General features: G+C 35.8%; 1 protein-coding gene across 1 annotated transcript in view; it reads right to left on the reverse strand.

Moving 5' to 3' along the window:
• The window catches only part of Cbp53E (Calbindin 53E), a 125,788-nt gene extending 120,264 nt beyond the window's left edge, over positions 1-5,524 (reverse strand). Inside the window, exon 1 of the mRNA XM_077427097.1 lies at positions 5,477-5,524. The gene's annotated coding sequence lies outside the window, so the exon portion shown is untranslated. The remainder of the gene's footprint in view (positions 1-5,476) is intronic.
• Positions 5,525-6,000: the final 476 nt, after the last annotated feature.

A 6,000-nucleotide genomic window follows, 5' to 3' on the forward strand; every position in this document is an offset into this window, starting at 1 on the left:
AAACAAGGCTGTATGACAAAAAGAGAGATAGTTTCACCGCATGCCACTAATCTTTCGACTTAAGATCTTTCGATTTTCGATCTTTGCCTTCCGATATTTGCATTTTCGGGCGTTTCACTTTCGGTCCCGTGAGGGAGACCGTTTATTTGGATCCTCCACTTCCATTTGTATCAAATGTACAATAATTCTGGCCAGGAAGGCGCATTGAGGTTTTCTCATAGGCCTTCCTGGTATAAATTAAAGATTAAAATAAAATTAACTAGCACTAATCGTGACATAAAAAGCTTCACTTCAAAAGAAACAAACGTCGGAAATTTCAACTAGCAAAAAACTAATTCAACACAAAGTCGCATATTTACAATCAGCCGCGCAGCAGCTTGTTTGTGTTTATTATGAAGATAAATTCGTTTTCTCGGTCGCGACGAAAGCTAATGGCCATCGATTTTGAGACCGGAAGTTCCGTAACGAGTTTGACGTTTGCTCTGGGAATTAATTCGGATGAGAGACGTCGACGCCTATCCGAGCGTATTAATTAACGGAATTAATCCGGCTGGAGGGAAAACGCGCCATCGCAACGCTCTCGAATCTTCACGAGATCGATTACATTACGTCGGTCGTTAGGACTCTCTTCAATCAACACCATGCGGGGTTTCTTTGATCGTCGAAAGTGATACTTGGATAGTCGACCGGCACGAAAGAAATCCCTTTTTCATTTTTGGGAGTTTGGGTCTTGCGTGTAAGGTTCATTGTTGTCTAAATATATATAGCTTGGATCTACGCACCGAGTTTGAAGACATTAATTCGACATGCGCCGGGCAACACCTGTTACTTACGACTTTGGGAATTAATTATAGAGGGCTTTGACCAACGTTGTGGTAAGTTTTGAACTATATACTTAATACATACATACATATATACTCAATAGGTACATACATATACATATGTATACTAGTCTATATAATCCACATCTTCAGTACATTCACTCAGCCTTCTTCAGTATCCTTTTGGGTAACATTCGAATGCGTCGTTCATTCCTGTAACTAATGAGTTTCGCTCATTGACTTTAATATTTCATTCGATTAACTATGTATATATGTATATGTATATATATTTTATCTTAATCTCTCGTTTGGCCTTTCATGCTTTGTGTAGTAAAACATTATGTATGTATGTATACATATATATATATATATATTTATAAGCTGTTTGAACAAATAAAACTAACGCAACTTCATGAATGTTTTTTGAACAATATTAAAATATTAAGTAAGAGTACGCAACAGCGGCCACAATATGCTGGTGTTTATTATCATAAAATTTTATAAATTTGCTTTTATATTGTGCAAAAAAGATTTATGAATTTGTGAACGCCAAATATTTACGCGCATATATTTATTATTTTTCAAGGTGGGTTCATTCACGTACATACATATTGGATGGCAGAAAAATCTGTCCTAGTCTTTGGATTTTTTAGCTAGGGTTAGAGACGCCCCACACCCTTTTTTTGTTTTTATCATATAAAGAGTATAAATAAAAGTGTAGAGATTGGATGCTTAGATCTCGAGTTCGGGCCAAAAAGGCGTCACCATATGAATAAACCGTATACAACAACCAATAAGAGCTCGCGACCCATTGACCAATGATCTCTCTGTATTGAGAGTACACGCTGTGTATAAATATTCGGCGGATGTCTTTCGCGATTCATTCGGAGCTGGCTCATCGACAGAACAACAATAAACTACCATTACCACTACCCGCTGTGAATTTCATTCCGATCTCGGAAACTCCTCTACACGTCAAGGCTACAATATAAACAAAAAATATTCATATATAAAAAAAATATTTCGCTCAACTGTTTTGTATTATGAATAAAATCTGTCAAACTTTGGTTTTTGAGATTTCGCCACGATGCTATAGGCAAAATGCTATCAATTTGTTTGCACACAAATTTTTACATTGATTACCACGTTTAGAAGACTCATTTGTTGGTTCCAATTAACAAAGCTAAAGCACCAAGATAAAACACAATTTTAAACAATGAATCACCTAAAACAAATATTATACATTCAACTATGTACATATGGGCAAAAGTTGTAATTCTCGACAGGGCGGACCCTTTAGGCTCGGAAGCCAGGCTCGGTCGACCCACTCCTTCCTGTGATTGGATACTCTTTACGATGCCAATAGTATTGCCGTGCCCTGAATTGTGGGCAGCGTACGGAAATATTTCGAATTCCAGTAAAAGTGGTTCACCGGGATAATTTCGTGGATTCAAATGATAGTGAAATACATACGCAAAATGTGGAAAATATGTGGATGCGTGTGAAAAGAATTAATGCGTGTATATTCCATTCACTATATGTGCCCAACCGTCCGAAATTATATGCGAACCAGGCAGTATATGTCGGAGTATTTCATCAGGTAAAAGTCGAGTTTCTATTGGCATTGCAAAGAGTAGTCAATTACAGGAAGGAGCGGGTCAACCAAGCCTCGCTTTCGAGCCTAGAGGGTCCACCCTGTCTAGAATTCCGGCTTTTACCTACATACGGCTTACCTACGGCTTTTAACTACATTTCAGTGGTTGATTTTGCCTATTAAATATGAATGATTGTTATTACTTTATCTATGTTTTTTTTTTTTATGATTTTATGATTTTAATGATGTTGTGTCAATATTGTTATTTTTATAAGTTATTATTACTGTTATGATGTTATTTTTACTGAATGACCGGCCACAGTGACGCGTTGGAGATCTCTGTAATGTCACTTTGGCTAATATGTTAAATAAATAAATAAATAAATAAATATATGTATATATGCACATTCAGACACACATTGAAACTGACAGTGAAATTTCATCATCAAACTGTGACATTCGTCTTGGGGAAATTCGGAAAAGCGCTGGAGAATGTGCGCCACCATCTCACACGCGGTGATATTCTAATGTTGAAGAGTTTTCACAGAAACGAATTTCTAAGATATTTCCCACGGGCGAAATTCGAACAAAGGGCCATTAATTGCGATCCCGGTCCGGCGCCTGCGGGAGAGACTGCGAGCACGAGAGAAAAAGCGTTCTTGTACAAACTTGATTCTGAGCTCGAGAGCGGAACGATCATATTTTTCAGAAGAGGGGTATAGAAAGAAAAGAGAGAAAAAAAGATGAAAAAAGGGTGGAATACCCTCGATTTAATATCGGTGGGGTGGAAGGGAGTTTGCATTCATCGTTAAAAACGAATTTTCCGGCTTCAAAGGGAACAAATGTTCAATTTGTTAAAGGGGGTGGTCCGAACGGTGGGCGAAATGGGGGTGTGAGAGTCGTAATTACAAGCCGGCTGGTTATGGTCGTCGTTCGAGACGCGTTTGGGGCCGCGGAGTGATCGTAATGAAACGGTAAAGTCTTCCGGCAAGTCATCGTGGATTCGTTACTTGAGAGTGCGTGACGGGAATTGATATTATTGCCTCGTTTCATTTTAAAAGCGTAATAAAAATTACGATACAATTAAACTTTAAGCGCTATTACGGTTATAAGTACTAAAAATTACTGGGTTTTGACGAATTTTGTAGATATTAAGACGTTGCAAGTCAAGTTAATAGAAAACGGGTAGAGTATTGTCATCGTATTGCTTTATAATATGAATTCTATCAGTCAATAAAGACTTTGGAACTAAATCTAAAGTTAGGCCATCAAATCTGTCGTAGCTAATGAGGCTGAATTGATAACACTGTTCGACAAATGATGATTTTTTTTTTGGTTCAGAGACGAGATATGACTTTTCATATAGAATTATGCCCAGTTAACACGAATCTTTTGAAGATTTGAAAGCTGAAAAGTACTACAAATGAAAGATAAAATACCCGAATATAGATTCCAATATTCATTTTGAACAGGAAATTGACAGATTTTGAGACATTGACCGAACAATACCAAGATATAGAAAAATCGCGCGATTTAAAAAATACACATATCTCTGAATCTCGAGCCAATCAACATTTGTTATTACCAGATTCGTGTTAACTGGGCATAGATCTATAAGAAAAGTCATATCTCGTCTCTGAACCATTTTTCGTGTCGAACAGTGTAATAGCAGCTTCATATCTAGCAAATAATCATGTTGATGTTGGAATTATTAATGTTGAACACACAATTTTAATGTTTTAAAGGCAGTTTGGTTTAAAATTGATAAGTTATCGTCACAAAAATATTCACAAATGAAATAGAAAATCATTAAATGATAACAAATTGTATGTATGTATGTATGTACATATGTATACGAAAGGTTGAAAATCGCTACACTTTTGAACGCTAAAATGAACTTATTAAATTTTCCTCTAATCAAGTAAAAAGTTTCGGTGAGATTTTCCATTTAAATATCTCAAGTTTCTGAAGAAATGCAAAATGCAAACGGCCAGATTTAGCCGTGTTTTCTTTTTACATAAATTCCGAAAAAACACATTAAAATTTAAATGTCTTTTCAGGATGAACTTTTGATCGAATATTGTACTTATGCATATTAAATTTACACAAAAAATAAAGTTATGTGTTGGAAGCACAACATGGCGGTCTCCAAAATGCTTGGTCAATAAGGGCCCCGACATAACCGCGCGGCGACAAAACCACGAGAGACAAACGCGCGCCGACAAGTCGAGATCGAAGTCGAAATTGATAGCTTATTTTTGTCATCAAGCGCTGTTTGCTGGAGCGGTTTTGTCGGTGTGTCGCGGTTTTGTCGCCGCGCGGTAATGTCGGCGCGGTTATGTCGGGGCGCTTTTTGACCAAGCGTTTTGACTGGAGACCGCCATGTTGTGCTTTCAACACATATATTTTAATCTAATCAATTTTTTAAATCAAGCAATTGTTATCTTTAATTAAAAATCAACATTAAGTCATCATTTCGGAGCCATTTTATCTCGACTAATTCAATTCGTTCCGTGAGATTCCTAATTTTGACTTGACTGAAACATTTTAATGAATTTGCTTTCGTAAAAAAGATGCTAAAACTGCCAGAATAATAAAAAAAAATTAACATTTGCAATTCAAAGTTAACTAATGAGACGAGAGTGAAATTAAGTAACAAAATTTTAAAATAAGTATTACGAAAGACAGGATTGTAGGAAACGCAAGAGATAAAGTTAAAAAAAAAAGAAAAATACGACGGCAAACATTATTTTCTCAGATCTCATCTCGGTTGCATTAAATTTTCCGAATCGTAACGTCGTTTGTCAGCGAGGGAAATTCACGTCAAAAAAGTAAAATCGCTCGAATTTCATATACGTACGTAGATAAAACGAAACTTAATAACGTAGGTATACATTTCAAAGATAGCGTCTGCACAATAAATATACTTGGAGAAAACGATCTTAAAGGAAAAGCCAGCACGATAAGTACACATAAATACGAGAAGCATAGTCGATATACATATAATATGCACATATGTATACTAGTACAAACACTATATTTTTTTAAATGTATATTTTACCTGTACTTTAACTTCAAGCTCCAGCAGCGACGAGTCTTGTTTGCGAGATAACTTCTGAAACAAATTAAAAAAGAATCTCGGTCAAAGACAGTCGGAAAACAGAGCAAAAATCTTGATAGTGGAAATTGGACGCGGGGCGAAACTGGAAAATTTGCGGGAAAACACTCGAAGAGACAGCAGGGCCGCGTTAATAAGATTAATGTATTTGAATATGCAAATTCGCTAGTTCAAGTATAAAAAAAAAACATTTAAAAATTATGGAGTGCTCTACGTAAGTTTGTACATAAAATTTATTTAATAGTATTTTTCACTAGTACTGAGGAAATTATATAGTATTGAATATGGATTTACGTAATTAATTCCAGGAACAGAGATATATAATATATGTATAATGTTCGAGCATACATACATATATAGTGTATACGATGTATAACCGCAATTGGATTCTAAGTTTAATTTATGTTCAAATCCCAAACGTATTCGCAAATGTATTATAAGGTGAATTTGCAGACTGGTTTCCAATT

Source organism: Arctopsyche grandis, chromosome 3, assembly GCF_051622035.1.
Source record: "Arctopsyche grandis isolate Sample6627 chromosome 3, ASM5162203v2, whole genome shotgun sequence".
NCBI classification, from domain to species: Eukaryota; Metazoa; Arthropoda; class Insecta; order Trichoptera; family Hydropsychidae; genus Arctopsyche; species Arctopsyche grandis.